Source organism: Anopheles maculipalpis (genome assembly GCF_943734695.1).
Source record: "Anopheles maculipalpis chromosome X unlocalized genomic scaffold, idAnoMacuDA_375_x X_unloc_72, whole genome shotgun sequence".
Classification (NCBI taxonomy): Eukaryota; Metazoa; Arthropoda; class Insecta; order Diptera; family Culicidae; genus Anopheles; species Anopheles maculipalpis.
In genome coordinates this window covers 10,001-22,500 of record NW_026060538.1, presented here as the reverse complement: position 1 = coordinate 22,500, position 12,500 = coordinate 10,001, and the positions used below count along the sequence as shown (strand labels likewise).

Below are 12,500 nucleotides of genomic sequence, written 5' to 3'. Positions count from 1 at the left end.
ATCATTAAAAAGTCGCTATTGCTTATTGCATTCAGCATCGTTAGACGACTCTTATATGCCTTGGATGACCACTGTCTGATGATTATTTTAGCTTTTATGCCAAAATTTTGATTTCGTGTCTTACGTCCCTACATTAGACGACCTTGGATTTTCGTCTCCTGCACCGCCATGCAACTTTGATGGTCGGGTAACTTTCACTATTTACTGTCGGAGATCACTTTTCATGATTAATAATGCATCCTGAGACCGTTTTACTCAAAGTTAGAGCAAAAAAATTTTTTGTCCAAAAATCTTCCGTCGGTCATACCGGTACCCATGTCCTATGACTTGTACCAAGTTGTGAAGGGTACATTTTGACAAAAATCCAAAAAAATCTTTAAAAAGTCGCTATTGCTTATTGCATTCAGCATCGTTAGACGACTCTTATATGCCTTGGATGACCACTGTCTGATGATTATTTTAGATTTTATGCCAAAATTTTGATTTCGTGTCTTACGTCCCTACATTAGACGACCTTGGATTTTCGTCGCCTGCACCGCCATGCAACTTTGATGGTCGGGTGACTTTTGCTATTTACCGTCGGAGATCACTTTTCATGATTAAGAATGCATCCTGAGACCGTTTTACTCAAAGTTAGAGCAAAAAAATTTTTTGTCCAAAAATCTTCCGTCGGTCATACCGGTACCCATGTCCTATGACTTGTACCAAGTTGTGAAGGGTACATTTTGACAAAAATCCAAAAAAATCTTTAAAAAGTCGCTATTGCTTATTGCATTCAGCATCGTTAGACAACTCTTATATGCCTTGGATGACCACTGTCTGATGATTATTTTAGCTTTTATGCCAAAATTTTGATTTCGTGTCTTACGTCCCTACATTAGACGACCTTGGATTTTCGTCTCCTGCACCGCCATGCAACTTTGATGGTCGGGTAACTTTCGCTATTTACTGTCGGAGATCACTTTTCATGCTTAAAAATGCATCCTGACACCGTTTTACTCAAAGTTAGAGCAAAAAAATTTTTTGTCCAAAAATCTTCCGTCGGTCATACCGGTACCCATGTCCTATGACTTGTACCAAGTTGTGAAGGGTACATTTTGACAAAAATCCAAAAAAATCATTAAAAAGTCGCTATTGCTTATTGCATTTCGCATCGTTAGACGACTCTAATATGCCTTGGATGACCACTGTCTGATGATTATTTTAGATTTTATGCCAAAATTTTGATTTCGTGTCTTACGTCCCTACATTAGACGACCTTGGATTTTCGTCTCCTGCACCGCCATGCAACTTTGATGGTCGGGTAACTTTCGCTATTTACTGTCGGAGATCACTTTTCATGATTAATAATGCATCCTGAGACCGTTTTACTCAAAGTTAGAGCAAAAAAATTTTTTGTCCAAAAATCTTCCGTCGGTCATACCGGTACCCATGTCCTATGACTTGTACCAAGTTGTGAAGGGTACATTTTGACAAAAATCCAAAAAAATCATTAAAAAGTCGCTATTGCTTATTGCATTCAGCATCGTTAGACGACTCTAATATGCCTTGGATGACCACTGTCTGATGATTATTTTAGATTTTATGCCAAAATTTTGATTTCGTGTCTTACGTCCCTACATTAGACGACCTTGGATTTTCGTCGCCTGCACCGCCATGCAACTTTGATGGTCGGGTGACTTTTGCTATTTACCGTCGGAGATCACTTTTCATGATTAAGAATGCATCCTGAGACCGTTTTACTCAAAGTTAGAGCAAAAAAATTTTTTGTCCAAAAATCTTCCGTCGGTCATACCGGTACCCATGTCCTATGACTTGTACCAAGTTGTGAAGGGTACATTTTGACAAAAATCCAAAAAAATCTTTAAAAAGTCGCTATTGCTTATTGCATTCAGCATCGTTAGACGACTCTTATATGCCTTGGATGACCACTGTCTGATGATTATTTTAGATTTTATGCCAAAATTTTGATTTCGTGTCTTACGTCCCTACATTAGACGACCTTGGATTTTCGTCGCCTGCACCGCCATGCAACTTTGATGGTCGGGTGACTTTTGCTATTTACCGTCGGAGATCACTTTTCATGATTAAGAATGCATCCTGAGACCGTTTTACTCAAAGTTAGAGCAAAAAAATTTTTTGTCCAAAAATCTTCCGTCGGTCATACCGGTACCCATGTCCTATGACTTGTACCAAGTTGTGAAGGGTACATTTTGACAAAAATCCAAAAAAATCTTTAAAAAGTCGCTATTGCTTATTGCATTCAGCATCGTTAGACAACTCTTATATGCCTTGGATGACCACTGTCTGATGATTATTTTAGCTTTTATGCCAAAATTTTGATTTCGTGTCTTACGTCCCTACATTAGACGACCTTGGATTTTCGTCTCCTGCACCGCCATGCAACTTTGATGGTCGGGTAACTTTCGCTATTTACTGTCGGAGATCACTTTTCATGCTTAAAAATGCATCCTGACACCGTTTTACTCAAAGTTAGAGCAAAAAAATTTTTTGTCCAAAAATCTTCCGTCGGTCATACCGGTACCCATGTCCTATGACTTGTACCAAGTTGTGAAGGGTACATTTTGACAAAAATCCAAAAAAATCATTAAAAAGTCGCTATTGCTTATTGCATTTCGCATCGTTAGACGACTCTAATATGCCTTGGATGACCACTGTCTGATGATTATTTTAGATTTTATGCCAAAATTTTGATTTCGTGTCTTACGTCCCTACATTAGACGACCTTGGATTTTCGTCTCCTGCACCGCCATGCAACTTTGATGGTCGGGTAACTTTCGCTATTTACTGTCGGAGATCACTTTTCATGATTAATAATGCATCCTGAGACCGTTTTACTCAAAGTTAGAGCAAAAAAATTTTTTGTCCAAAAATCTTCCGTCGGTCATACCGGTACCCATGTCCTATGACTTGTACCAAGTTGTGAAGGGTACATTTTGACAAAAATCCAAAAAAATCATTAAAAAGTCGCTATTGCTTATTGCATTCAGCATCGTTAGACGACTCTAATATGCCTTGGATGACCACTGTCTGATGATTATTTTAGATTTTATGCCAAAATTTTGATTTCGTGTCTTACGTCCCTACATTAGACGACCTTGGATTTTCGTCGCCTGCACCGCCATGCAACTTTGATGGTCGGGTGACTTTTGCTATTTACCGTCGGAGATCACTTTTCATGATTAAGAATGCATCCTGAGACCGTTTTACTCAAAGTTAGAGCAAAAAAATTTTTTGTCCAAAAATCTTCCGTCGGTCATACCGGTACCCATGTCCTATGACTTGTACCAAGTTGTGAAGGGTACATTTTGACAAAAATCCAAAAAAATCTTTAAAAAGTCGCTATTGCTTATTGCATTCAGCATCGTTAGACGACTCTTATATGCCTTGGATGACCACTGTCTGATGATTATTTTAGATTTTATGCCAAAATTTTGATTTCGTGTCTTACGTCCCTAAATTAAACGACCTTGGATTTTCTTCTCCTACACCGCCATACAACTTTGATGGTCGGTTGACTTTTGCTATTTACTGTCGGTGTTCACTTTTCGTGGTTAAATATGTATTCTGAGACAGTTTTACTCAAAGTTAGAGAAAAAAATTTTCTTCTCAATAAATCCCCCGAAACCAATGTCTTATACATTGAACCAGGTTATGAGGCGCACCTGTGTGTGAAGAGTTCTTCGTGTGGTTTATAGACATTTCAGGCACTTGGTATATAGTTTTGGTTTGTGCCCAAGTCCCGTACTTAGAGATATTTTTGGTTTCGGACCAACCAATTCGACTTGCCTTCATCTCTTGTTAGGTTTATAATATCAATACTCGAACTTATATGCATGTTCAGGGACATCATTTTAACTTTCGGTTTGCACCCAAGTCCCGAACTTAGAGATATTTTTGGTTTCTTATCAACCAATTCGACTTGCCTTCATCTCTTGTTAGGTTTATAATATCAATACTCGAACTTATATGCATGTTCAGGGACATCATTTTAACTTTCGGTTTGCACCCAAGTCCCGAACTTAGAGATATTTTTGGTTTCTCACCAACCAATTCGACTTGCCTTCATCTCTTGTTAGGTTTATAATATCAATACTCGAACTTATATGCATGTTCAGGGACATCATTTTAACTTTTGGTTTGCGCACAAGTCCCGAACTTAGTGATATTTTTGGTTTTGGACCAACCAATTCGACTTGCCTTCATCTCTTGTTAGGTTTATAATATCAATACTCGAACTTATATGCATGTTCAGGGACATCATTTTAACTTTTGGTTTGCGCACAAGTCCCGAACTTAGTGATATTTTTGGTTTCCGACCAACCAATTCGACTTGCCTTCATCTCTTGTTAGGTTTATAATATCAATACTCGAACTTATATGCATGTTCAGGGACATCATTTTAACTTTCGGTTTGCACCCAAGTCCCGAACTTAGAGATATTTTTGGTTTCGGACCAACCAATTCGACTTGCCTTCATCTCTTGTTAGGTTTATAATATCAATACTCGAACTTATATGCATGTTCAGGGACATCATATTAACTTTCGGTTTGTACCCAAGTCCCGAACTTAGAGATATTTTTGGTTTCTCACCAACCAATTCGACTTGCCTTCATCTCTTGTTAGGTTTATAATATCAATACTCGAACTTATATGCATGTTCAGGGACATCATTTTAACTTTCGGTTTGTACCCAAGTCCCGAACTTAGTGATATTTTTGGTTTTGGACCAACCAATTCGACTTGCCTTCATCTCTTGTTAGGTTTATAATATCAATACTCGAACTTATATGCATGTTCAGGGACATCATATTAACTTTTGGTTTGCGCACAAGTCCCGAACTTAGAGATATTTTTGGTTTCTTACTTACCAATTCGACTTGCCTTCATCTCTTGTTAGGTTTATAATATCAATACTCGAACTTATGTGCATGTTCAGGGACATCATATTAACTTTCGGTTTGTACCCAAGTCCCGAACTTAGAGATATTTTTGGTTTCTCACCAACCAATTCGACTTGCCTTCATCTCTTGTTAGGTTTATAATATCAATACTCGAACTTATATGCATGTTCAGGGACATCATTTTAACTTTCGGTTTGCACCCAAGTCCCGAACTTAGAGATATTTTTGGTTTTGGACCAACCAATTCGACTTGCCTTCATCTCTTGTTAGGTTTATAATATCAATACTCGAACTTATATGCATGTTCAGGGACATCATATTAACTTTTGGTTTGCGCACAAGTCCCGAACTCAGTGATATTTTTGGTTTCTTACCAACCAATTCGACTTGCCTTCATCTCTTGTTAGGTTTATAATATCAATACTCGAACTTATATGCATGTTCAGGGACATCATTTTAACTTTCGGTTTGCACCCAAGTCCCGAACTTAGTGATATTTTTGGTTTCTCACCAACCAAATCGACTTGCCTTCATCTCTTGTTAGGTTTATAATATCAATACTCGAACTTATATGCATGTTCAGGGACATCATTTTAACTTTCGGTTTGTACCCAAGTCCCGAACTTAGAGACATTTTTGGTTTCGGACCAACCAATTCGACTTGCCTTCATCTCTTGTTAGGTTTATAATATCAATGCTCGAACTTATATGCATGTTCAGGGACATCATATTAACTTTTGGTTTGCGCACAAGTCCCGAACTCAGTGATATTTTTGGTTTCTTACCAACCAATTCGACTTGCCTTCATCTCTTGTTAGGTTTATAATATCAATACTCGAACTTATATGCATGTTCAGGGACATCATTTTAACTTTCGGTTTGCACCCAAGTCCCGAACTTAGAGATATTTTTGGTTTCGGACCAACCAATTCGACTTGCCTTCATCTCTTGTTAGGTTTATAATATCAATACTCGAACTTATATGCATGTTCAGGGACATCATTTTAACTTTCGGTTTGCACCCAAGTCCCGAACTTAGAGATATTTTTGGTTTCTTATCAACCAATTCGACTTGCCTTCATCTCTTGTTAGGTTTATAATATCAATACTCGAACTTATATGCATGTTCAGGGACATCATTTTAACTTTTGGTTTGCGCACAAGTCCCGAACTTAGTGATATTTTTGGTTTTGGACCAACCAATTCGACTTGCCTTCATCTCTTGTTAGGTTTATAATATCAATACTCGAACTTATATGCATGTTCAGGGACATCATTTTAACTTTTGGTTTGCGCACAAGTCCCGAACTTAGTGATATTTTTGGTTTCCGACCAACCAATTCGACTTGCCTTCATCTCTTGTTAGGTTTATAATATCAATACTCGAACTTATATGCATGTTCAGGGACATCATTTTAACTTTCGGTTTGCACCCAAGTCCCGAACTTAGTGATATTTTTGGTTTCGGACCAACCAATTCGACTTGCCTTCATCTCTTGTTAGGTTTATAATATCAATACTCGAACTTATATGCATGTTCAGGGACATCATTTTAACTTTCGGTTTGTACCCAAGTCCCGAACTTAGAGATATTTTTGGTTTTGGACCAACCAATTCGACTTGCCTTCATCTCTTGTTAGGTTTATAATATCAATACTCGAACTTATATGCATGTTCAGGGACATCATATTAACTTTTGGTTTGCGCACAAGTCCCGAACTTAGAGATATTTTTGGTTTCTTACTTACCAATTCGACTTGCCTTCATCTCTTGTTAGGTTTATAATATCAATACTCGAACTTATATGCATGTTCAGGGACATCATTTTAACTTTCGGTTTGTACCCAAGTCCCGAACTTAGTGATATTTTTGGTTTCTCACCAACCAAATCGACTTGCCTTCATCTCTTGTTAGGTTTATAATATCAATGCTCGAACTTATATGCATGTTCAGGGACATCATTTTAACTTTCGGTTTGCACCCAAGTCCCGAACTTAGAGATATTTTTGGTTTCTTATCAACCAATTCGACTTGCCTTCATCTCTTGTTAGGTTTATAATATCAATACTCGAACTTATATGCATGTTCAGGGACATCATATTAACTTTCGGTTTGCGCACAAGTCCCGAACTTAGAGATATTTTTGGTTTCGGACCAACCAATTCGACTTGCCTTCATCTCTTGTTAGGTTTATAATATCAATACTCGAACTTATATGCATGTTCAGGGACATCATTTTAACTTTCGGTTTGTACCCAAGTCCCGAACTTAGAGATATTTTTGGTTTCTTACTTACCAATTCGACTTGCCTTCATCTCTTGTTAGGTTTATAATATCAATACTCGAACTTATGTGCATGTTCAGGGACATCATTTTAACTTTCGGTTTGTACCCAAGTCCCGAACTTAGTGATATTTTTGGTTTCTCACCAACCAATTCGACTTGCCTTCATCTCTTGTTAGGTTTATAATATCAATACTCGAACTTATATGCATGTTCAGGGACATCATATTAACTTTCGGTTTGTACCCAAGTCCCGAACTTAGTGATATTTTTGGTTTCCGACCAACCAATTCGACTTGCCTTCATCTCTTGTTAGGTTAGCAAAATTTTTAATGCAATAACATGTATTTTGTGAGTTTATGTCCGAGGGATTTAAGTACCGGACTTAGAGAAATTTTTGAAGTCCAAACATTCAATTTGGACTCCATACTCCATTGCTCCTCTAAGAGGTACCTAGTACCCCGTAGCGAAGCAACCGTCACGTTTGAACTTTCCACTAGGAGGTGCAGCCATCACTCGACATGTTAATCATTATCACCCCATACTACTCTCTATATCCGGATACGGCGCTAACCCGATTGCTTGCCCCGACAGCAATCGACCCACTCGTAAGCGGGTTACCCGTAGGTAAGTCAACGATGCGTATTGCCCCCTTCAAGCAAACCGATCATCACTCCGTGGAGGAGTAATGACGGACCCGTACCGGTATCAACTGCATATGATCAACATTCTTATGAACCCACACACTCTTCGCTTATATGCTCAGTAACATTTGAATTCTCTCTCTGTCTTTCGTTTTCCAACTCATTCATCGTGCATACTGAACACACCCGGAAAGGTGCGACAGTACACACGAATACACCACCAAGCATGGGTCGCCTGAGAGGATCGATGCGAACGCATCTCTACAACTCGCAGCTCCCAGCCTGAAGTCCCGTCGTTTGCGGGCGGTCGGTAGGCATCGAAACTAGTCAAGTCCACGGTCGGCGAGGTCAGCTGCCACCAGTGTTCCCTATGGTCAGGTACTAACACGTGCGGTGCGACCCTGCGCGATGCGGCCAAGTCTAGAAGCGGGGATGAGGCGCCAGGCTGCGAGGCAGCGCCAGCGTATCTCGGAGGGTTGTTAGGCCCGCTAGCTTACGATTGCCTATGGGGGTTTGAAGCGCTATCAGCTCGGATTGGTTACGACCTTAGAGGCGTTCAGGCATAATCCAGCGGACGTAGCGTCATACCAAAGTCCGGTCGAACTAGTATTGAGCCAGTGGTCCGTACCTGTGGTTCCTCTCGTACTGCACAGGAATTCCGTTAAGATAGCACAAATGCACACACCAGTAGGGTAAAACTAACCTGTCTCACGACGGTCTAAACCCAGCTCACGTTCCCTTGAAAGGGTGAACAATCCTACGCTTTGGGAATTTTGCTTCACAATGATAGGAAGAGCCGACATCGAAGGATCAAAAAGTCACGTCGCTATGAACGCTTGGCGACCACAAGCCAGTTATCCCTGTTTGCTGCGCATGGGCACTCGATCAGTGCTCGAGTTGCAAACTGCGGCGATACACGGCAGTAACCGGGAGTCTGCCCGGAAGCGTCTGCAGCGGCAAAGGCAGCGACAGCGAGAAAAGCAGCAGCAGCAGCAGCAGCAGCAGCAGCAGCAGCAGCAACGTCAGCTGCAGCAGAAGCAGCAGCAGCAGCAGCAGCAGCAGCAGCAGCAGCGTCAGAAGCAGCAGCAGCAGCAGCAGCAGCGTCAGCAGCAGCAGCAGCAGCAGCTGCGTCAGCAGCAGCAGCAGCAGCGTCAGCCTCAGCAGCAGCAGCAGCAGAAGCAGCAGCAGCAACAGCCGCAGCAGCAGCCGCAGCAACAGCAGCTCTGGACGACGGTGGTGAAAGGCCACTCGTCCAAGCGGCAATGCCACCAGCCGCAGCAGCAGCAGCAGCAGCAACAGCAGCGAGGCGAGCGATACGTGCCACCGCAGCTTCGCACACCGCAGCAGCAGCAGCAGCAGCAGCAGCGTCCGCAGCAGCAGCAGCAACAACATCAGCAGCAGTCCAAGGGGCGTCCTGTACGACCTGACCGCATCGCGGTGGTTCCGGGTGCGAACAAAACCTGGACGGAGATGTACGTTAAACTACGTACGTCTCAGGAGCTGCAGGACGTCCGGGCGGACATCGGGATGGGGCGTCGGACCGCGCAAGGCCATCTGATAGTCCCGCTGCGCAAGAACGTGGACAGCGCAGAGCTGGCTCGCCGCATTCAGCTGGCGCTCGGCGAGGATGGCGTGGCCCGGGTCGTGACGGAGATGGGAGAAGTTCTCGTCACAAACGTCGACCCCTTGGCTCAGGAGAGCGACGTGGAGCTTGCCATCAAGCAGCAGCTAGGAGCGGAGCCGGGTATTGCGCGGGTCGAGCTGTGGGAGCTCCGCGATGGCACGAAGCGGGCTCGAGTGCGGCTTCCACTCGGAAAGGCTCGGCTTCTGATTGGCCAGAAGCTTACTCTGTGCCAGTGTGTAAGCGGCATCCGCGAGGTCCCGAAGAAGCCGCTTCATCTTCAGCGCTGCTTCCGCTGCTTACTGACGGGGCACCTGGCGCGAGATTGTCGTGCCCCCACTGACCGGTCGGGTCAGTGCCTGCAGTGTGGCGAGGTAGGCCACCGCATCAGCCAGTGCACCGCGGCGGCTAAGTGCATATTCTGCCAGGGGCCCCATCGCGTGGGCCATTCATCGTGCCCCCAGAACTTGCAATGGCGGGCGTAATGCGGGTGATGCAGGCCAACCTGGGTGGTGGACGCATCGCCCAGGACCTGGCCTTGCAGACAGCCCGCACAAAGCGGGCCGACGTGCTGTTGCTGTCGGAGGTTTACCGGCCTCCAGATGGTAGCGGTAACTGGGCGGTCGACTCGTCGGGGGGAGCAGCTGTGGTGGCGACCGGCCACCTCCCTATCCAGCGGGTCTGGCGCTGTGCCATGCCCGGATTGGCAGCAGCGCAGATCGGAGGGGTGGTTTACATCAGCTGCTACGCCCCTCCGCGTCTCAACACCAGCGAGTTCGAGCAGTTACTGGAGGCGGTGGAGTTGGAGGCCCAACCTCACCCGCGTATCGTCTTGGCAGGCGATTTTAACGCCTGGAACGAGGAGTGGGGCAGCCAGCGTTCTACCTGGCGCGGTGAAGAGCTGCTTGATACCGTCAGGCAGCTGGGCCTTGTGGTCCTGAACCAAGGCTCGGTCCCGACGTTCGTGGGCAACGGAGTCGCCACTCCCAGTGTCGTGGATGTGTCTTTTGCGAGCACATCCATCGCTCGTCCGGACACTTGGGAGGTGGCAGTGGACACCGCTGCGTGCCACTACACGGCATCGGACCATCGGTATATTTTCTTCACCGTGGGGCCTCCAACTCGTGACCAGCAGCAGCGACAACAGCAGCAGCACCAGCACCAGCAGCAGCAGCAGCAGCAGCAGCAGCAGCAGCACCAGCACCAGCAGCAGCAGCAGCAGCAGCAGCAGCAGCAGCAGCAACAGCAGCAGCAGCAGCAGCAACAGCAGCAGCAGCAGCATCATCGTCAGCGGGGACAGGGGTCCTCAACGTCGTCCACCACTTTCCGGCACGCTGGCCGTAGATGGAAGACGACGCAGTTTTCGGTCGAGGCATTCACAGCCGCACTCCAGACGGCCGGATTCCCGGAGCGAGCCGTGAGCCAGGAGGGGATGGTTGCCGCCATGTTCGATGCATGCGACGACACGATGGAGCGCGTCACCGTGTCACATCGTGACCCCCATCGCGACCTCTTCTGGTGGACCCCGGAGATTCTGCGTCTTCGGGAGGAGTGTGCGGCTGTGCACGAGAGAATGCTTCGTACGACCGATCTGCAGGAGCGCAGTGCCGTGGCCGCACATCATCGGTCGGCGAGGAGAGCGGTGGAGAAGGCTGTCCGGGCCAGCAAGCGTGCACAGCTTGATGAGCTGATACAACAGGCGGAGACCAATGAGTTTGGGGCCGGTTACCGGGTGGTAATGTCTCGCCTTCGTGGCAGCTTTGTGCCACCGGAGACAGACCGTGCCGTACTGGAACAGATTGCCAACGATCTGTTTCCAACTCATCCGCCTGTTGTCTGGCCGGACTCCGAATTGCCGAGTACGGACACCGAGGAGCAGAGGACATCGCTGACCCCCGTTACTGCGGACGAGCTGCTTAGCATCGTGGGAACAATGGCGAACAGGAAAGCGCCTGGATTGGACGGTATCCCCAATGCTGCGGTTAAGACGGCAATTAGGAAGTACCCGGAGGTTTTCGTCCGTTTGTACCAGGACTGCCTGGACCGGGGTGCGTTTCCAGCGCCCTGGAAGAGGCAGCGCTTGGTGCTGCTGCCAAAGCCTGGCAAACCTCCTGGGGAAAGCTCCTCCTACCGGCCGCTGTGCATGCTTGATGCACTCGGCAAGGTGTTGGAGCGCCTAATCCTTAACCGGCTGAACGAGTTCCTGGAGGAACCAGATGCGGAACGATTATCGGACGAACAGTACGGATTCCGGCGGGGCAGATCCACCATCAGTGCGATCCAGCGTGTTGTCGAAGCGGGCAGGAAGGCCATGTCCTTTCATCGTACCAATGCCCGAGACAAGCGCTGCCTGATGGTGGTTGCCCTGGACATCCGCAACGCGTTCAACTCTGCGCCTTGGCAGGCCATCGCCAGCGCGTTGAGGGACAAGGGGGTACCGTCGTCGCTGCAGAGGATGCTGAAAAGCTACTTCGAGGATCGGCGACTGGTTATCGACACCAGCGAGGGCCCCGTCGAGCGCAGCATCAGCGCGGGAGTTCCACAGGGTTCCATATTGGGACCCACGCTGTGGAACGTGCTGTATGACGGGGTCCTGGGTGTCCAGTTGCCTGAGGGGGCCGAGGTTATTGGCTACGCCGATGACCTTGTAGTCTTGGTCCCCGCAACGACACCCCAAGCCGCTTCCTCAACTGCTGAACGCGCCATCGCGGCGATCACGACCTGGCTGGACCGGAACCGTCTTTCGTTGGCTCCGGAGAAGACGGAAATGACGCTCATCTCCACCCTGAAGCGTCATCCGGTCGTCAGCATCAACATCGGGGGAGTGGTCGTGCAATCCCAGCGCTCCATCCGCTATCTTGGAGTATGGTTGCACGACCACCTGTCATGGTTGCCGCACGTTCAGCAGGTTGCAGCGAAGGCCATGAGGGTTGCGGAAGCCATCACGCGCCTCATGCCGAACCACAGTGGCCCGAAATCGTCACGTGCCCGACTACTGGCGGCCGTTGCGGACTCCATCCTTCGCT

At 46.4% G+C, this 12,500-nt stretch overlaps 1 pseudogene; it reads right to left on the bottom strand.

The window, feature by feature from the left end:
- Positions 1-8,065: 8,065 nt before the first annotated feature.
- LOC126566993 (large subunit ribosomal RNA) overlaps positions 8,066-12,500 on the bottom strand; it is a 9,302-nt pseudogene continuing 4,867 nt past the window's right edge.